General features: G+C 41.1%; 1 protein-coding gene across 1 annotated transcript in view; it reads right to left on the minus strand.

Annotated features, from left to right (window-relative positions):
- Nucleotides 1-19710, minus strand: part of LOC145445059 (uncharacterized) — a 70663-nt gene extending 50953 nt beyond the window's left edge. The window contains exons 1-2 of the mRNA XM_080323155.1: nucleotides 19472-19710; nucleotides 12039-12142 (exon numbers count right to left, since the gene is read on the minus strand). The gene's annotated coding sequence lies outside the window, so the exon portion shown is untranslated. The remainder of the gene's footprint in view (nucleotides 1-12038; nucleotides 12143-19471) is intronic.
- Nucleotides 19711-23005: the final 3295 nt, after the last annotated feature.

Below are 23005 nucleotides of genomic sequence, written 5' to 3' on the forward strand. Positions count from 1 at the left end.
CGGTCCGCGGACCGGTGCCGGTCCGCGACGACATTCCTGCCGGTCCGCCAGGTATATTACAATTTTATACCTTAATTTCAGGATGCAATGTTGAAGACGATAAGTACTGAACAGACACGAGCTCATCGCTAAACAAAGCAGTCTGCGCGATCATTCGTATTCAATTCATTCATTTTGTGCAGGGCCGTAACTTAGGCACTCCAAACCGCCCAGTTGGAGAGGGGCCGAGCTTGAAAAAGGCCCGAAATTATTTTGCAAATGAACATAAATCATGGAGTATTTTTTTAAAAACTTTTTTCAACATTTTTCAACTTCTTTTCCGCTCTTTGCGCGATTTAGTGTCACTGAATGTCTTGCATATTAGGTTCCCTTCTCCGAGAAATACGCATGATTTATAGAAATAGGCAGTTCGGCGTCAGCCATTACCGCGCCACGACGTACCAACACATTATGAAGTTTACGCTAACATGGGACTCCGAAAGGCTGGGTTGTAATGACTCGAGTCGCGATATTCGAATGACTCGACTTGATTCGAGTTATTTTTTTCAAAATACGGAAACGACTCGACTCGATTTGACTCGAGTCAATCTGTGTATGGACTCGACTTGAACACGAGTCATTGCGCATGATTCGAACCAAGTCATATGACTCGAGACCCAAACGGCCAGGACCGACATTTCATTGTAATTTCGAAAAATATTAAAGCAACCACAATATTGAGATTTCGTCTATTAGTACTCGTACTTGAAAATGCGCCCAATAACTGCTGAAAGTGAGGAAAATTAGGATATTATTAATGCAAACCATTCGATATCATCAAACATAGTTCTAAAAATTGGGTTTAACAAGACTTTAACTGGAAACTGAACAGTCAACAAAGAGACTTGGACTCGGACTCGAGTCATAATACCATGACTCAGACTTGACCCTCTGCTCGCTGACTTGGACTCGGATTTGACTCGGTGGTGAATTCAAAATGACAATAGATTTGACTCGAATCAAAACTATAAAAGTGAGATTGACTTGTAACTCGAAGCCTTGTGACTTGTTTACAACCCTCCGAAAGGTGTGCCAAAATTTCGGCATCGAGAAAACCTCTTAAATCATGAATGATCCAAAATTTTCGCTATAGGTGCGATTAAGCTACATAAACTCTTTGCTTACATTGAGTAGAATGAATGTGCTCACTATTACAGGTGTAAACCTATCCACCCAACTGTAGGGTCTGGGGGCGAAGCCCCCGGAAGTTTTGCTGATCGCCTTGTGGAGGCCCAAGACCAACGTTTTTGGGGGTGGGCTGACGAAGTGCTTTTTCGGCCCGGATTTGCGCATGGCCGGTATAGCTGCTGTGAGGTGTTTTCTTGCGGTACGCATAGCATTTGTAGCTGCCAGAGTAGCCTGCATCTGGTGGTAGTGGGCAATGAGCAAGGTAGCACGACAATGTGCTTGATTCTACTCCGAAACGCTTCTTCTCTTGATATTGTCAAAAGGAAGAATATTATTCGAGTTGGCGTGGTCGGTTAAACCCACGTCCTTCGGCGCGAAAGACTGTAAACGATTCTCGGCGGTATCACGTTTATCTGGACAAGGCAATTCTACCTCGACTCGGCAGACTCACTACCATAAAATGTCACTCTCTAGCACCATATAATGACAAAAAACGGTTGCATACTCTACATGTTGGATTCATTTCAATTTTGAAAGTTCACCGGTCCGCCAGACATTTTTTGAAATTTTACCGGTCCGCGGGGTGAAAAAGGTTGAGAACCACTGCTCTAGAACACACACAGAGAGATTACGACCATATCCGAGGAAGCAGCTCAATTTTAATATCGGTTCATGCCATGTTCAACGACTTCGAGGCGAGACTAATGGATGCTTTGCGGTCGACATGATTTCGCGGGCATAATGCAGTTATACGGCTTAACCCGCAGAATGATTTCGTATACATCTCTTGGCATGCGCTGTTCGTCAAAGGGGGATTTTCGGTAATTCATTGCATGTTATAGTGGCTATTCGCGGGCCAACATGACCGAATTGAAATGAGACGCAACAATGCTGACTTGTTGCCATTATTAATTACTCTCAATCCACACTATACATAGGAAATTGACGAGATATTCCTGTAAGAGTCACAAGTAGCTCTTGACGGACAAACATATGTCAAGAAAGCCGAAGCAAAGATCATTCCCGATATTGATAGCCGCATCCCGCTCTTTCATTCGACTACGCGGACCACCGGGTCTCGCTGAAAACGAGACCCGGTCGCACTAACACCGCTGTTTGAGGGCGTGAAGGTTGAATCAATGGCCAAATTGACCACCGTGTATGATACGGAGCGTTATTGAAGAAAACACAGTCTTACGGAAAATAGTGTGCAGTGTACATTTACACCCAAAAGATGGCACAGAATTGTACCGAGGTTATCAATCCTACATGTCTACGTGCATACCTTCCTACGACCCCACGTGCAAGCGTCATTTGGATTAAAATGTTGTGCCTGATTTATACCGCAGTGTAAGTCTGGGGACTGGGGTAGATTATCGTTTCGTGTACAACGAGTGTATATTCACACCCGTATATCAAGGAGGTACACAGGTGTGAAAACACACTCTTTTTGCTAGGCGTGAAGCCTACTAATAATTTCTATTCTTTAATTTACGGGGAAACTTCTGAAATCAAATTCCCCAGTTCGCCAGGGGCCAACACCAGAGTTAGTACTTCTACCTCTTCGTAGTGCTCAAGTGGTATTTGCCTGCTTGCACTACTGAGTGCTGACCCATGTAGTTATGATTTTTGACTATAGTATACTTTTACTTCTACTTAACAGTTTTCAGTCTGTAGACAAACTAGGCATATAACACTTTTTAACTGACTTGAGAATCCTAACTTGTATACTTGAGTACACATTTACAACGATGAATCTACTTCTACTCGAGTATCAACTTCGACCACATCTGGCCAGCACAGCTGCGCTACCCAGACAGAGCAAACAAGTATTGAAGGCTACATTTGCGCATCAAACACGAGCCCAGTATCGGAGAAAAGTCAACCACCATGAGACGGTCAATCTCGCGGCAGGCTCACGTACAATGTCAAAAGTATATATTTGCTGTAGCTAATGAAAGGTGACTCGCCGATGGCATAAATCTCGCAAACCCGCCGAAGCCGCGGACGGCAATCGTTTGCAGATTCGTGCAGTGCAAATGAAGATTTCATACCGCGTGCAACGCTAAGGATCAATCAACTTTTAAAATACACCAATTTCCAAACGATATACCGGTAGGCGAAAAACACAGCATATGTTTCCGCACCCAAGGCACATTTTATCAACACCCTAAATAGGATTTTATATATGTTTTACATAAAACCATAATTATATAAGATATACAGGGTGACAGGGAAATCAGATTTGATACGAGGATGAGGTAATCTACAATAAAAATAAAAACAATACCAAAGGGGTTTGGAGGTTATATGACAATTTCACAGACACACCCGATGAATATCGGATGAACACCTCAAGTAGATAAAGTTTCCTCCCGGAGTTGATTGACCAAACCATTTTCACCGAATTATATAGGATTTGGGTGATAAAAGCATACTTCTATAACCTATTAGCTCCCCCAGGCCTGGTGCACAAGTCCAGCACCATAAAACCCCTTATACATACATACATGAACTATATCTGTGAATGTGATGAATAAACTCGAATGCCGAAGGCAAATATCCTATTCTGGCAATCCGTCTGCAAGGTGAAAGGGCAGAGACAGGGCCTTCGACGAAAGACGAAGTGATCCATCAGCGATATCTAGGCATACACTCTGGCGTATCTACCTTTATCCATCACGCATCTAGCAAAGGGCAGTTTGTTGGAACCGCGTCATTTAAACCATGTTACAGGAACTTTGATTCTGATACAGTTTGAGGCACGGATTCCACCTTCAATCACGTAATGCATTGATATTTTATCAGAAGCGATACGCGAATCAGATTATAAGACTGCACCCGTAAAACGTTACCAGGAAGAGAACTGCAATGGAAAGTTCTAGGGTGGCCACCATTCTACTGCTCAGTATTACCAGAAGCATTCAAAGTATTCATCGCCTGTACTCAAGTAAAAGTAGCAGCGTCAATGTCTATTTAATTAAAAGTAGAAGTAGCAATTTCCGAGGGTAAGAGTAAGTTAGTTTCACATGGTAGATGTGATTGACGAGTCGTATACTTTTAGAAGTTAATGCATCGTCGCGACTAACGCAAAATGACCGTTGACACTACGAATCGGGGCGATTTTCGGAAATATATTTAGTTATTGTGATACATGGGGTATTTCGCTCAGTTATTAGCACAAATTCACTCATAAATGTGATAGTAATATATCCCAAACTGTTATCCATTTTACAGAATCCAAAGTCTGCACAGTAAGTAGCCTAACCTAGAAACAGCTAAATAGAATTAGAAGCAGTCAAAAAAACATAACCAATTACGTATTCCAAGTAGGCCAAACCTACTTGGGTCTTTGAAAAAGTATAGTACTTCGTAACTGACCACCTCTGGCTACTACCAATATTTGCGAGAATTACGCAAAACTGCGCCTCCGAAGTGCACTTTAGCGACCTTGCACTGAATGCCAAACCCATATCTACTGTTTTCGTTGCCTTAATGAAGTGCACACTCAGTCCGGTCTAAGTCCAGCACACTCAATCCAGTTCACTGATTTATGGTTCCGTAGGCTATACGTAAAGTAAACGACACCGCCCACAAATGAATAAAGTATAATTAGGCACAATGTTACATAACTACTCGTGAATCTATGATGCACGATAATCCGGTGTAATATAGCAACCAATGGACGCGATAACGCATTGAAAGCAGAGACACCGGGGCGTGGCTACAGATTCCACAACGAGATGACTTTACATAGCCACCGATTCCGTTTTATTATGTGCTGTACAGGTTAGCTGTGCAATTATAGATGTCATTTCATGTGATAATTGAAACGGATAAATTTCAACTCCGTATTTCCAAATTCAAAATTTTAAGTGACAACAGCCTGCATTTCCCTTGATTGCGGTAAGCCTATGTCGCGCAATTGCTGGCAGCGTTTTATCAACATAACTAACACGCAAACATACTTTTTCGATGCATTCCAATGCCATGCGATTACTATTCCAGATACAGATATTGACGCCGGAAGAAAAACGTAACGAAGCAGCCGCGTTGATTGGAACTGATCTCGATACCAGGAGGTGATTAGCAACCATTGGAATATGCTAACGAAACCACAAGCCATAGACCTTGGACATACTTGAACGCGAAAGTAGTTGATTTTATGACCGAAAGTGGGATGCGCTGGTAGTAATGTACTGTACACATTGTATAGTCCCGCAAAATGCAATTGCCTGCAAATGATAACATCTGAAGAATTTGCATGATCAATGATGAGTTCGGAGGACCGGAATTAACATTTCGCACACGCATCTGGTATTTCGCTCATCTTGAAACATAGATACGCGCGGAGTCGATAAGGGTCAATATCCACTCTTTACCGATCTAATGTTCTCAGCGATTTGCATGTTTCGGATATATACATTGCGTACCCATATGGTTTCGAGGGATATAGTTGGGCTAAGGTAATAGTATTTCGTGATAGACGGAAGATATGAATACAGTGCGATTTGCAAACAACTAACACCACCTGCTGGTGGAAGCGCTCTAAAGCGCTCTATCACTTTATGACCTCTTTACGATATTTCATATCATGAGTACATTACTTACTATAGTTAGAACATGGTAAGTATTTCATCAACGCAAGCTAATCGAAACAGAGATGACAGTTTTTAATTCTATTTAGTTACGTTCATGTGAGCTATATTGAACGCGACACGAGACAAAGGTGGTGTATAGTATATTATATAGTGTTTTATTATATTTTATATATTATATAAAGGTATTATAACTATTAAACTTTTAACACTGTGTTTTATGGATATATTTCAGCGTCAATTATTCAAAAATAACCACATGCTGGAATGATAGCTGTAATTTATCAACATGCGTCCCATTGAATAAGGAGCCACCAATGGGATATCGACCCCCTGGTTTACGCTAGATATCTGGTTCGGTAGCTCATACATTGCAATCCATTGTAATCCATTGCCTACAAAAATATAATAATTTAAAATCTACTCTGCCCAACCCTGCTCTGCACCAACAATACATATTAATCATTTTCATGCAAATTTACGAGCCATTGTACGCTGTGTACAACTGCACACTGTGTACAGTACATGCATGTCTAGACTTTCCTTTCTTCCCGCTGCTATTGTGAAAAAATCCTTCATGACTTTATAGTCCAAAGTTTCAGTCCTACCAGGGACTGAGGGCAGATGTTCTAGTGTGAAATCAAAACCGACAACCAGTCCGCTGCCGGATCGACTGATAAAACACTCAACACGAAATAGCGTGAACGCAGACCGCACCGCAGAACCGTGCCACATTTGCGTGCGATACTCTCACAAAGTAACCTGAACTAGTGTTACACAATACGGTACACTTGATTACAAGTATACGGAATTGGGCCGCGTATTTAAACCGCTAAACGCCATCCTGGCAGAGCGTAAGGAAATTAGAATCGTTGGAACATAACAGTGCGAAAGAACTGTTTTCATATGGCGTCAAACTTTGCTGTTAGTTGGCGTTTGCAATCGAGCTCGCGTCCGCTAATGGACTCAAAGCAGGTGTTTGGGAGCGCGAAAAAGCGTGGCAGCGCATAGCAGACGTTGACAGATTGCCCTAACAGAAAATCACGCACAAAGGGGAAGGAAATGATACGAATCTATGCCCATTGCCCAATGATCTGACAGCCGTACAACGATCGACCAAGGATCAAAACAGGTAATCGCTTTCTCGACTATTTTCGCACCGTATTATGGTCAATGCGACAAAATGATGAGCTTATCATGTTTATACTGGTATAGAAGCAGTTGAAATTGTAGCCAAATTCACTTTCGCTGTCAATTTCACCTGTGGTGTTTTTCCGCGTGTAAATAGTCGCTCATGACATCATAATATACGAGTATGCACTGAGTCAATCGAGTCAAAACGGAGCACGGTCACTAAATCTAGCTCGTTCAGTGACAGGCGATGATGCAATGACAGGGAAATATCACGAGCTGTCGAAAGTTTTAGGCGTCGCGAGAGAGATGTCACACCTTCTCCATGCCGGCATCTTCAAGATAATAAAACGTGCCGTTCAAGCCGGGGATCGTGACGGCAAAGCGAGCCGTCGGAAATTAGACACAGAGCTACAACAATGAAATCATTTCCGACTAAAAACATTCGCCTATCGAGGGACAGAGACTCATTGGATGATCACTACACGAAAACTGCTTCAATTTTTGTAGGTTTCTTCTGAACGGAATATATATCTTGATAGAAAAAAATGATTACTCCAGGCACGGATTTGCTGCATTAGCGCTCGGATGCTTATGCAGGTGTCCAATTTACAATATCAAGAATTACGCTTCCTATTGCCTTATCGTGACTGACACTGTGAGCTATTCGCGTAAGAGACGCGAGGCACACTTCCACGAGCCGTGCGTATCGACTTAACCCTCGCTTTCGCGTAAAAGCTACATGGCAAACATTTAGATACCAGTGCTCACGTGGTTACTGTTTTAATTCCAAAAGTACTAGTGGCTCGATACAGCAGAAATTGCACTGTTCGAGAGCAAAACTACATCAGGTGTAGAGTTCAGAGTATATGTTTTGACTTGAAATTGACTTCGTTGCGCCAAACCAGAAGCAACCATTCTTAAATAAACGAGACGCATTACCATCAGTACATAATGTCAAAGGGCGATAGCCGTTTCAGCATATCGACTGCATCAGTGAAACAGGGGTAATTTTAAATACTCATGTTTTTCTGTGGTCTGGATGATATCCGCTATTAAAAATATGCAATCCCACTGAGTTCCAAATACTACTTTGTAAAATATAGTTCCAAGCATGTTGTCGCTAAGTCCAATCTTATACGAAATTCGAAGTAACTAACTTGGGCATTTGTGTCAAATGTAGGTATATAATTCGTAACTGATCCCACCTTCCATAACCACTAATGAGAAGAAGAGGCTATGCCTTCCGAACGCAGCGTGCAGGACACCTGAAGTTCTTAATTTCGACAGAGCGTTGTGCAACAATCGACAAGCTTGAGTCATAACAAGGCGATTTATATTGCTTTCACTATCAGGAACAGTGGTCTCCGGATAGGACGAAGAAGAGCTGGGTACACACGGGTCATATATTCATAGGACACCGGTGTGCTTGAACTCGAACCTGGGTTCACGAGATCAGTGAGATGTTGCCGGAGGATCTTGCAGATGTCACGTTCAAACAAACTCGTCCGCTTCCTGACCACGGTGGTTTGAAAGCGTGTCTTTAACCACTGTTTGAACTGTATTTTGCATGAAGCACATGCGTTAGGTTTGCCGTTGTGTAAAGGATGCCAAAGGTGCGAGCTGTCAAGCTGGTAATTCATAACCTATTGTTGACGGGGACATATAAGTTTAAACGACGCGAGGCGAGGATATCAGGGACTGTTTGATAGGAAATCGAAACTAAAAAGCGACACCACCTCGCGTGTAAACCTATGCCAGCGTTTGCATTTTGACGGTAAACAATACGCACCGTGGCAAACAGGAGTAGGGACTCGGAAAGCAGCCGAAGAAAACATCCGAGTTACAGTTATGAATATGTTGCTATGGAAGCATCGCAAACGGTGACAAATGATTGCATCAGGCGCAATTGGCATTATAACGCGGGCGTGGAAAATTCGATCTAGTTCTGGAGGGTTTGTGCATGTGCAATGTGCATTGTGCAACTCTGAACAACTTTCTTTTTAACTTTGTGACGTCACATTGGAGTTCAGCTGTTCCTTTCATAACGCAACGAACACAATGCATATATTACCATGGCATGCAGATGTATTGGTAATTAATATTTTTACATTCGGCAACGTCCAAGGGCGACTCTCACCTTCATGTTTCGGGACTTCTACGGGTTCTTGTATCAACTTACTAATATTCTGGTAAAGGTATTACTGCGCGCACACGTTGCTACCGCGGTATAAGTCTGAGCTAGATCCTGGATAACTGTTCCATGCGTGTATCTTGCATATTGCTTGGGTCGGCAAATCCCGGCACGCGAGATAATTTTTCATGGCACGCGAAATGATTTGGCGCAAACTATTATAACCATGTTTTTGCAAAAAATGAAACAGAAGTTTTCAAAATGTACAAAGCTCGTAGGCGATCCAAAATTATTTCGTAAATCAACATATAGAATAGAGACTTTTCGGGCAGATTTTACTTATCTTGAAATTATTTTCCGCGCTTTGCGCGATTTATCGGACCTGGTGTCTTGATTATAATGTTGAAACCCCAATAAATAAATAACTATGTTTATACAAAATGTTTATAAAAGCTATACATAATGTACAGAAATTATTCAACCGTATTAGCAGTTATGAAAGAGCGTCAACCGAATATCGTATGAAACCATTTGAATGCTTTAGTCCAGAAGTGTTCACCGTGCAGCCTACTGAAGCGCAGCTTATGAACCGGAATGGCGGCGCTGGGCATTTTCTCGCTATAGAAGACACGACCTAGACAGAAAGTTTCGGACAACATGCGACCATGCGATTCCTGTACGGTGTATGCGTTGCCAAATGATTGGCGACTGGCCAAAACGCTCGACATTGATATGTCCACTATCCAGGCGCCGAATGGTCAAGTGCCCGCAGCTTGAGCCGCATGTATCAAACGAGACCTGCCGAGGAAACTAATGAGCCCCGTGTCGAAATGCGAATTTGGAATCATGCTCGTCTCTCAGAAGGAGATATTTTTTTAGTTTCGACTGTTGACAAGCGATTCCAATATATATGGAGCAACGACAATCTTTACCTAGGGTAACCATATTTTGGGAATCTGAAAAGAGGAAACTTCAAAAATTTCCAGACTTACAATACCGAAGTAAAATCCGGAAAAATTGGTCATTTGTTGTGACTTTATAATTGGTTTACTAAAATATTTTTAAAAAGTCAACTTTCCGGCGCAACTCCCGAAAGTCCCGCCGGACCGTCACTTGAGTATTGAATTCCTATATCTCAGTTGAGTTAGAACTAGGGCAAGTTTTTGTTGTAGTCAAATCCCTGGCAAGTTGCATTCATTTTTCACGAAAGTTGCAGTAAAAAGTTGCATTTATTTTTTCACAAAGTTGCACTAAAAGGTGGCATTTATGGACCAGTTCCTGGAAATTATTAGGTATGAGGTACTCGAATCGATCCATTTCCAAGGCACTGTAGCAAATCTCAGTGCTGGCGACTTCAACAAAATCAATAGCACGAAAAAATTGACCCGGCGGTCTAGCCTGAATGTACGTTGGATCGGAAAGGACCTCAAATTTAAACGGCAGTGAAATAATGAAGCCATCTATATACATATAGTGCCAAATATTTCCAGTAGTTGCATGAAAAATCGAAAAAGTTTCAAAAAGTTGCATGAAAAATGGAGAAAAGTTGCTAAAAGTTGCAAAAACTTGCCCTAATTATAACATACATCTGACCATAATTTTCAAGAAAGAGGACATTTGGGCGTCCTTCGAGGACACAGAAGATCTATCATTGCGCGACTGAAAATAAATTATGTAAATAATATGTACATGCAGACGATAAAATTTATTCCCTTCGCGACCAATAATTCAAGAATCACTGGCGTAACGGGTGCCGTTGCCAGATGCTGAGAAATGGTTGGTGGTGTTCCTTGCTTGAAACATTAAATATTAATAAATTGAATGTTTTACACGCAAGCTGGTAAAAATTTGACATTGTATGACATTTCGGCACGCTGTACACAAGAGGTTGCCGGCCCCTGGTATATTCCCATCTGTATATAAAGGGTGGTACACGGGTGAAAATAAACACTCTTTTCGTTGAGTGTACACTCGTTTTCTTATCCGAACAATTATTAAACCATATTGAATATTTCCGATAAAGGTGTAGATTTGTAGGCTATATTGTTACACGCAATATGAATCCAATACATAATTGAAGATGGCCAAGATGCAGTCGATGTAGAGACGGTAATTATACACCGTAATTATACATTCCGGTACAGCATTAACGCATATTATACCGCCATAATACTTTCCGTTAACAATAAAGTCTGATCGTGACATTACCACGTTATGCCAACTACAAAGCATCAGATCAGAGCATGAAAAATTAAACACGCCCTTGCAAGAGGGCGGAGAAACAGCACGACATGTCGCGCAGCAGTATAGCGGATGCGAAAGTAACATGGTCGTCGTAAGATGAAGATATAAAAATATCTGTTCTTTGTTTATGGTAAATATACCGTAAATAAGTCTTACGCATACTGGAGTAAAGAGGTCAGTCGGTATGAGACGCATCACAAAGTATAGACACTTCACGGCACGGCTGCTGATAAAGATGTGATATAACGTAACCGCATTATTCATGCTGGATAATATTTGCATGAATTACGCCGTGATACATTACACAATGCACTACAAGGTTCCTCCTACCATCCATTTTTTCTAGCTTGAAAGTGTGCTTTGTTCGAGAACTAAGGTGAATCGCATTTGGGCATCACATTTTCAGAACAAACCGTAAAATAAGTCGTGGAGTCATAATTCTCTTGGTATCGTCTATTAGGCCTACTGTATGTCCAACAACAGTAGTTTACATTAAACAAAACTAAAACAAATGTCCCGCTATTCAAAAGATGTTCTATCATGTGAGTATTATTGGGATTTCTTAAGCGTTTTTCAACTCATTTAATGGGACTATGGGATCTCGGACACGAGAGCTGATAAAACATGTTGGGCACTTGTCCGGATAGCGTTGATTTTATGGAATAACTGTCAGAGGCAGATGGAATCATGCATCTCCAGTAAATCTCGCAAAATACACGGTTGTCATGAGTTAATGTTTCATGTCTGTAAATTTATGCTCTTACCTTACCAGCTACTATTCCTGTTGTGTCTCCGGAGATATCTTAAAGGGATGCTGGATCTTTTGGAGTTCTCTTAACAGGAAACAGGCGATGTCTTCTTTGTTTTTCTGGAATAAAAAGTGAATTGATATATATGATTGTGCATTATCGGTAATTGTTGGAAATGAGACAATGTAGCGCTTTTCACAATATCGGTCTGTCGTGCCAAGGCCCAAATTTACTATCAGGAATCCGGCTAAAAATGTGTCAAGTTACTGCATTTTTGGCTAGGACGAACGCAGCGTGAGATATTAGAAGTTATGGCCACACACGAGAAAGTTGTATGTTGTGAATTCTGCGTTTAAGTTCAAACACAAATCAATCAAAAACGCTCGAACGACTATCGTACTTTGGGCATGCAAGGAACGAGTGATCTACCGTCTCGGGTACGTGACATAGATCGCACAATGCACCATCGAGGCAGCCAAACAGGGACATTACATTTCAATCTCATAGTCTTTGGATTTTCCTATTGTCCAGCTTCTTCATGCGTGATTCTTAGCAATGGAAGTACATAAGAAATATCTTCTACTCAGAGGTGGTCAGTAAAGAATTACTTTTGCGCAGAGCCTGTAGATTGCGGTTACTTCCACTATATACGTACTGAAGTTGCTATGTTTTAGACTGCTTCCAGTTTTTCTTAGACAGTTTTGTAGGCAAAAAAATTTACCTTTCACGCTTTTCATGACATTGCCATAAGAGCCGCTGAAATAGACCTCGTATCATAGTAACTGAATGCAGTCTCAAAGATTCTACCTATTTGTTGTGTCATTTTTCATTAGTCGCGAAGATATGAACCGTGCAATTATGAACGTAGTTGCCTCCGATTAACTACGAAAACTCAAAGCGACCCTGCCACCAAATCTACTTTATGATGCTGCACGCTTGACTACTTTTCAGATCTTTTATTTTCTATTTCTACTTCCATGTAAAATAGTTTTGACATGTCTCACAAATTACTACTTCTTCTTGTAATTGAGTAGATCACCCCTTCATCTACTCCGGCTATACCTACGCGGTACATATATGCCTGATCACGGATTCTCAAAGCAATATTAGGCAAATGAATTGAATATATAGTTGAAGACAGGACGTTGCTGAAGAGTACAGTTATTCATATTAGCATACGAAGCATTGGATACGTTCAAGACTTGTTGCGAGGGTTCGTTAAGCGTGTTAGGTGTTTCAGGTTATCCTTCTAATCCCGGAAGCAGTTTGCTATACATCCTGTCTTATGGAATTTGTTGTTGCGCATGTGCAGCCAGCGTCGCGTTACTTGAAAACATCGCGCTCACATCTGTTTACACAAAACTTCCGGAGGCCGCAATAGGATGGAAGTCAAGCTTCCACGTGTTGAGAATCGCGGGTATACCATCGAATACGCGTACACCCGCGCAGCAAACACTTTCAAAATTCGGGAGGGGCATATTTTAGCAATGTCGCCACCAGAGGTAGTCACGTAGAATTAGAAACATACAGGTAAATAGAAAAATACGTATTCTAGGCCTATTTTTGGAAACTGAAAACTGTCAACTAGAAGTAGAAGTAATCTAACATCATGACCACTTGAGTAAGTAATGGGAATAGGCTAAATATACTTGAAATAATTCGAAAGGTACAAGTACACGTTACTAGCGTTGCCATATTTTGGAATCGGAAAAGGGGGACACTTTTTTCAGACCATAAAAGTTAGTCTACCGAAATCGAAAACAACTGATATTGGAATATTTACTGGAAATCTTGATGTGTCGACTAAAAAATAGAATTACTATCGAATTACTCACTTTGTAACGACACTTCTCTTGTGTTGACTAAGAAATAAAAGGTGATTTTTTTCTATTGTACTCCCAAAATACCCGCTTATTCACCTTATATTATCACTTATCAACGTTGACTAAGATGTAAAGGTCTATTTTCAGATTTTACTCCCGCGTAACCAGTCGTCGATCTTTTACGTCAACATTTGACGTCTTTCTTGTTCGTCTTGGGCATTTTAGGCTAAAAAGGTGGACATTTGGGCGAAGGAAGGAAATTTCTACAAAAAGGACGTATGGTAACCCTATATTCGTTACTGACCACGTCTTGGCATACCGCGTGTATTGTGATGATGCAGTTGAGTATGTGAGGTCATAATGTAAAATTCGGAAATTCGGGCAGGGATCAGAGCAAGTTCGTCTTCTTGTTGTTATTATAGTTATTATTATTATTAATAATTGTTGAAAATGAAACAATGCGACGCTTCTCACCTTATCGGACTGGTGCGCCACGGCAAAAAATTGATATCACAAAACATTTGACCATAAACGGATTGAATTACCAAATTGCTGGTTATGACGAAATCAACGAGAGGTGATTGAGGTTGTGGTGTTGGAGAGTACAGGCGAATTATCTGTTCACATCACAATGACGACCACAGGATTATTTTTGTTATAAAGAATCGCAACAAGAGCCGAATCGACATCGGATTTTTGAACCAATGCCGATAAAACCGACGACTTACACCTTTACACCGATATGTATTTAGCGGATATTTAAAAGTTATTGCATCAAGCTTAAGGGTGCATTTAGAAACTTCATGGCATTTAGTTGAATAGATTTGCATCCATTTTTATGCTTGGACACGAAACAAACCGCTACACTGGACGCCGGTACGGCTATAAGGAATATAGTATATCCCACACTAGAAGCAGTAGCTTCACTGAATCCCTACTGCTATGTTGCACGAAAATGGTTTTATGGTGTCTACTGGCCGATACCGATATTTCTTTCAAATTGTGATATCTACTCGATATTACAGACGAACACATAAATCTCTAACGTAACATAGTCAAACCGTAACGTATATTGTTCCATGAAAATATTCACTGTCAGTGCCCAGTCCAGAGTCCACGTATCGATTTCGTCCGCTAGGAGTAAGATTATGCGTTCGTCAAAGCTGATTTTCAACAGTGGTGACAAATTTAGAAGTTATTAAAATTACAGTTGAATGGATGTGTGAAATCCAGGCTTGTAATCAAGCCACAAGGCTCCGAGTCACAAGTCAATCTCACTTTTATAGTTTTGATTCGAGTCAAGTCGAGTCATTTTCGATTCACCACCGAGTCAAGTCCGAGTCCATGTCAGCTAACAGAGGGTCTTGTCCGAATCATGGTAATATGACTCGAGTCCGAGTCCAAGTCATTGTGTTGACTGCTCAGTTTCCAGTTCAAGTCTTGTTATACACACTTTTTATAACTCTGTTTGGTGATATCGAATAGTTTTCATTTGCAATATACCAATTTTCCTCACTTTTAGCAGTTTCTGATTGCATTTTCAAGTACTAGTACCAATAGACGAAATCCCAATAGTGTGGTTACTTTACTATTCATCGAAACTACAATGAAATATCGGTATTGGCCGTCGGAGTCTCGAGCCATATGACTGGTTCGAGTCATGCGCAATGACTCGAGTCCAAGTCGAGTCAACATACAGATGGACTCGAGTCGAGTCGAGTCATTTCCGTATTTTGAGAAAATGATTCGAGTCAAGTCGAGTCACCAGAAACTCGTGACTCGGGTCGGACTCGAGTCATTACAACCCTGATGATATCGTTAGACTAAAAATTGCAGCGCTGACCACGTGTCAAATATCTAATCTGTATATGTGTGGGTGGGGTGTCGATGCTATTTTTCTATGTTTAGAGTTGCTTTACATTGAAAGCGAATACAATATATAATGAATGCGTATACCAGATGACTGAACGGAATTCCAAGCCATGAATTCGTGAATGCTTTATTTGTGTGCATCTACATCATAATTTGTTTTGCAAACCCCTGTTACGAGTCAATCGAGTCCGTCACAAGAATACCCCTACTGTCGCAGAATACCTTCATAAATGTGAATACATTTCAGTTCCTGCATAGGCCACGCCGAACTGCCTGCGCCTATGCGGCAGCCTTTAGGCTGTGCAAAGCAGCATTTGTGCAAAATTAATCTTAAAGGAAGAGGAAATGGGCGGGTAACTTCCTGCGAGTAAATCGATCAGGTTCCGTTACGTCAGAGGCTTGTGCATATGAAGTTATCGCATAGCAGAATTGATCGGTCGATTTTCAACGACCTACACCTCTTTTTAAGTATAATGGCGTTCTCCTCCATAAGCTACGTGGTAAACTATGATTTGATAGTAGTAAACTATAATGCCAGAACGCATATGTGACCATTTTAGCAGCAAATCCAGTTCAAATTTCATTCAGGCTCATCATGAATATATATATGTAGTATTCTAGGCCAGCGGTCGACGTCCAGTATCAGATATTCGTCGGATGTACCGGCTTCATAAAGGTTATGCGTAAAAGATAATTTGATTGTGTGAAAAATACGTGGAAGGCATGTTTGGTAGGAATTTCATCTCCGCTCGCAATGTCAATTAGCCAATATGTGATGCAACTACATTTACAGACGCTGTACTTTTCTTTTACTATCAAGATCTCAATTATGGATGTTGCAATTGTCATGATGACATCACATATGCTATCACGCTGAAATGACACACGGAGATTTGGCGAACAAAGCGAAAAAAGTCGGGGCATAGGAAAAGCTGTGTGTGCACTGTGCAGTGACGTCGAGATTGAAGTGTGATATCAACATTAGAACTATAATCCCACAAACGTTTGATGATCCAATATATACACTGATACCCACTACTCAGGTTCCGTTTAAAATTAAACAACTCGGCATAATTTCAATCACTAAGATTCAGTTTGAAATTCAAGAGTCGGCAATAAAATATAACCAATGAACTATCGCAGCCCATTAATGTAATCGTGATGAAACCATTATCTGAGTAATAGATATTCTCTATTTAGGTGTGGAAGAGTAGAGCTACAACCACCCAGTCACAAGCGCAGCCATAGTACGTTGACGGCATAATATTGGCCCTCGACAAAGATGGCTATAACTGCTTTGAGTATAGTTAGACCGTGGCGCCGGTTTACCTTCCCTTGCACATGACGCCTTACTGCGGGACACCAATCCGCTCAGGTTACGTGGTTTATCACCAAAGGGCCGTGGTATCTCCATATTGAGATACACAGTGCCGCAGATTACCACGGATTGTATTTCGGGATAATACATCGATGATGTTCCTTACCGGAGTTTACGGCATATCGGAAATAGTTGTTTGGCGCAACGAGTTCCTTATGTTCCGACCATATGCTATCGAATCTGTATATCGTTCACATAGAGCTGCTAGACTTCCTAGGAGAAACGGGATACATGCCATCCGACTGGCGAAAATATCATAGCCACTGGGACGCTCATTGATCAAAACAGTAGGCTTAGACGTAGCCGGCAACGGCGCGGCACAGCGTAAGTCGTGAGCAACTGTACAATACGACCGTACATGTGCCAGCAATGTCCCGTGACGTCATCAAAATGGTCCAGAAGTTGGCTAAGTTTGCTACGTGGGAAGATACTGTTGACATGCTATTATATGTGAATTTCATTCGGTGAATTGAAGCGTATTCTATTTGACATTTAAGCCTGTGCGTACCTTATCAAGATACATGGAGAGTTAAGTAGTTTTTTGTAAACCGGCAATTAACAGCTCTAATTTGTCATCACTTTCGTCCACATACTGTCTTCCTACCGCGGTTGGTCAAAAATTAATTAATTGTAAGCGGAGCTGTCTTCAATTTTTTTTGAAAGGACATGACTAGGATCAGGTTATTTTTATGTTACGCTCATTGAGCCGTTAGTAATGGTAGTTACATACTATGCTTAGTGATGTATTTTCTAACGTGTAAAATATTAATGAAATGTTATAATCTCCAATAAAACAGAAACCATGATTGAAGTATACGCTAGACCATGTGTCGACAATTTGTTTTGGTCTGTGAATCGGTTCCAAAAATAATGTTGTTTCGTGGACCCGTTTTCAAATATACAAATATTCAGCATCTCAGCTACCAATATAGTGGAAACACCATAATTATAAAAAAAATTGACCAAGTCCGGCAGGTTATTAATGAAAGGGCGGAAACTGGTAAAGATAACAAAAGTTGGTATTCTCAATTCACTAACTGCTTCAAATCTGGCCTATGTTAAATGCCATAGTTATTTCCCACCTGCGCAAATGCTCATTTGCATGTGTGCATGTGATGTGCAAATGCGCATTTGCGCAGGTGGGACATAATTATGGCAGAGCGACTAGTTACATCTGGCTAATATAGGTTGTTAAGGAAAAACGAAATAAAGCATGGCACAGATATTGCATGTCAATGCAATTGCACAATTATTGAGGATAATTGTCTATGTATAATGACCGCTTTGGATATTCGTAAGCACATCGAGATGTTGGTTGTTCAAAACCGACGCAAAAACGAAAGTTCGCTATCCACCGGCAACCACGCGTTATCAGCTGGATTCAGTATCGTATGATTCATTCCCCGTGCTGCCACTACGGATATCCCGCACCAGAAAAGCAATTCCTGCTACATGTATCTATGACTGACGCGTAAACTGATAACACCAAAGCAGGGGTAAACTGGATAACAACAAGCTTCCGCGTATAGAGTCCGCGTCCCGTCCGCACGCTCGCGGTCATAGTTGGCGTTTCAGAAATCACAATTTCGTGCCGTAAATACGTTCCAGAAGAACGAGGCTATTCTAAACTGATCGCTCAGTCGTAGTATATTTGGAACGTTTCTAAGGCACGAAAAGTATCAACGATTCACGAACTTTCGGAACATTTAGGGGAAAACCTCGGTATACCACCAATGTTACTATTGAACTCCTGTGGGAGTGCGTAATCACAATCGTAGTCGATAGGGTATTCGCATTACCATACAACCAAGAGCGATCATGAGACAACCCCTGGAAAGGTTGGAATGACAAACATCAAAAACGCAAAATTAATCATAGGCGTTAGTAGCGCATCTCGGCGGAAAATTCTCGCGCCGTGGTATAGCGAGGATCGTTCACGAAACAAATATTCCGCCGATGCGGTATATCATGTTATAACAGTCAATCACACATCTCGCTACTATGTTTACAAAATGGCGGCCAATGTGTCACTTATGCAATGTGTGATCTAGCGACTGTTTCAGCATTAATGCAAGGTTATGGATTGCACAAAAGATAAATCAGTGTAATGGATGGTCCTCTTCATGCCAACCTTGCATTTATCCATTTATATCTGGCGTTAGACAGTTAAATACATGCAATACCCACAATATGTAGCACAAGTAAAATTTATAGCATAACAATAGTAAAGTTTGATACACCACCTATTGGGATAACTTCATTAAAACTGACGGAATCACGCGACACAAAGTAATGAGCTTTCCTGATCATGCGATTCGTCTCAATTTACCCAAACGATGTACTATAACTCAGCTATAAAGAACATGATGACTTACCTCGCCAAAGCGAAATTCTTCCGATACTAATGTTGTGCCAATTCGATAGGGCTGCTGCGACTTCCGCGAGAAGTCTAGCTTATTTGCAGCTTCGGCCTGAGAGCTTTGATTGATTATTGGCTGCCTGTTGTATTTTCTGTATTGAATGCTTGGAAACGGTTCAAACCAGCAGCAGACTTTGCTACTGAGTAAAGGTAATATATGTCGATGCCTCACCGACAGACTACGATTACCTAGAAATACGCTAGAAAGAAAGGTCAAGCTGTCAAAGTGAGTGTTACAATCAAGCGTAGTCTCTTACTTATCGTATACAAAACTGCGGCATACACTGATATGCAATACACGACAGAAATGTGACACTCTAACCACGGCATGTATAACTTCACCGTATAAGTCCAGGTTTGTGGAGACAACATATTTTAGCGACATGATGTCCCGACCTCGACGAATGCTGCAGATGATGTTGATTACTCAAACGACCAACTTTAGAGAGCATGTGAACGAAACTGAAAAAATATATCGTATGCATGTGAGAGACATTAACAACCACCAAATATATTCATGTGATTTTCGATGCACAGTAAATATTCGTATTCCTTGCATATACTCTGCCACGCTTAGGAGATAGTGAACTTCTCGGGATCTGCATCTTTCAAAGATCCGGTGCATCCAACTACAAGAATGCTTTAGCTCATCTCACGGCGAACAAGATTCGTCAGAAGTACACACGTTACATTGTCGACAGGATCACAGTCGCTCTACCTCAAAATTTATCTCTCAACGCATTCGTGTTATAACTTGGAGTCGGCTGAAATTGGAAACATAAAGTTGAATATTCGCAGCCAGCTTGCGAATAACCTATAGTAAAACCAGTCATCTGAGCACCGCTTCAAACTACCGATACCGGTAAGCGCTTTTCCGGGATGTAAAATGCTATCCTACATAACGACGGTATTATCGCTGGCAGCATATGTGCCAGGAAGTTACATGGAAGTTTGAACAAGTTTTACGACGATCGTGTCGATAACGACACCTATCTATAGGCTGCAGTCATGATATATGTATCATACCAAACGCAACTTGTTCAGCAGTATTGTCCTGCTGTTGTTCTATACCTAAATTATGGGAATTGTATGTAATCCAATCATTTCAAGATTATGATTCATTACATAAAGAACGCAAACAAAAATAATCCAACATTTCAGTCGCATTCCAATTCAGAACGAGAGTATCAAAACCCAACTCAATATTTCACAAGTGCTCAGCTTTTGAACGGGAGCCATATAAGCTCATGATGTCACCTTGACGTTCTATTTTCTAAACAGCTGATCAAATAATGAAACCCTGCATTAGTCACATCACAATCAAGTAGGACGAGCTCTCAAAATCGTGCCATTCGTATTCTAATTAACAGATCGTATAAATCCGCAATATGAATGAGTGGCTTCACGACTATACCTGGCGCTGATTTTTTTTATAAAGGTCACGACGTACCGTCATCGAAGCAATATGATACACGCGGAACTCGGGTGACAGGAGCCACAGTTGATCTAACGATGAGGAAGCAATCATGTGGCTCGATGCAAATGTTAGCCCGAAACTATTGATCAGCGAAACATATTTCATCACAGTAACATCAACTGTGACGAAAAGTCCTGATGTTGGTTCTAATAACGCACACGAAGTAATGATTCTCATTATCATGTTAGGAGTTTATTGAGAGAGGATTGCCAAGTATACGCTGAACGACTGCGGTGAAGCTGCTGCGTCGGGATCCGGGACACCATATACTCTTGATGAATGCCGCCACGTATATACCCTCATAAAAGGAAATACCTGACTATGAGAGCAACGCATCTCTACCCCGGGGTTGGGGCAATACCGCTTCACCGGATTAAGCGAAGCAGCATCACACAGAAATCGATTAAAAATTCATTCATAGAAATTTCCGTGTTCAGTGCCTCCGATAAATAATAACAATATGACACAGCGAACCCGTAATCAGTTTTTATGAATGACGAATTCTTTAGATCGCCTAATCCACATCTACTTTCACCCGCTTGCACCGCCGTCGTTAGCGCATGTTCCAGCGGAAGTTGGGCTGCTGATCGGCAATTTTAAACACATCAAATGTCAGCAAGTTCCCAGAAAAGAACCAATTGCCAATGCGACCGACAAAGATTAAGTAGACGGAGACGATCGCTGCAGGGATCGGCAATCTGCCACCTGGTTCATCATGCGGTATTTAGTTACCGTTAGTTCGATTCGGGGAATTATTATAACTTCCGTTAAAGTCGGCATACTATCAGTAGGGTGGGTATAGCGTTATCGTACAGAATCACTCAAAATTGACGGCCAAGTTTTAGCGTAGATTGACACAGTCTCTATCATGCTATGAGATGACTGCATGGTGATTGCCGAATATGATATGATAATGTAGGCTGCGCTCCATATATCCCCGAAATCCTTGTAGTGGATATTGCTATACCACAACTAAATAATACTAAATGTCACCATGTAGCCATCTGATCCGCGTAAGCGGTGTCTTAAAAAGCCTATAGAAGTGGGTCGTACTACAAGTCGGCAGATGCGGAATCAAAATGAAGACAATCGGCCTTGTGTAAATGATATTGAAACCTATTGCTTCTCAAAACGGATGGGAATTGATGGAACAGTTCATGGGAGATGTATAATGCATATAGACATCTTTGATTGGTGGTTCGGTAGGTTCCGTTTCCTTTTAGTATTGAATTGCGTTAAATCCCTACGGGTGGAGTTGCGGATGACGTGTTCAGAGTAACCGTTCTCAGGTAAGATTATACGAAAGTGGTCAAGCTCCGAAACCATTTTGTCACCCGACCAGATCATCAAAATTTTAAGCAAAGTGGGGCCATTATCATGACTTTTTACTTTGAGTTTCGGGCAAAATTAGTTCCAACGTAGGTAATGAACGGTGGATTTTGGTTCCTGAAAATAATAGTTGCAAATCTGTTGGTATCTTGATTTCCGATCGAAAATCTAAATCGGTAATGAAATATTGTATTCTTTTTTAATATCGAATCATGGAAGAGTGAATTCACTTTAACTTGACAATTCGTACTTATTCTTTAATACAACAAAGAGCATAGTCGACGTATCGGCAATGCATCAATGGCCTGGCTGAGTCGCGCTGGGAGAAAAGCATATTATGTAGGGTTGTGATTAAAAAAAACACTTTAATACATACAGGTTTAAAACAATAAGGCCCTTGTTTAAAACATGTTTTTTATTGTTTGTTTTTTTGTTGTTGGTATTTTTCCTAGCCATGACGTCGCGCATATTCAATTGTGACGGCAGAGTGGATTGATACTCACAATTGATAATATAGTGTAAATATAGCTCCTCTGACGAAATAGGCTTCCAACTCCTGTCATATACGGATCAAAAATCTCTTTAACCAGGACTACATCGTCTTGCAGCATTTTTACGGACGGCGGTCATCATCATCAAAACATTCATTCCGTACTAATGATCTTTTTCTACGTACTTTAGCTG

This window comes from Botryllus schlosseri, chromosome 8, assembly GCF_051294905.1.
Source record: "Botryllus schlosseri isolate E-star chromosome 8, Bs_hap1, whole genome shotgun sequence".
Taxonomy (NCBI): domain Eukaryota; kingdom Metazoa; phylum Chordata; class Ascidiacea; order Stolidobranchia; family Styelidae; genus Botryllus; species Botryllus schlosseri.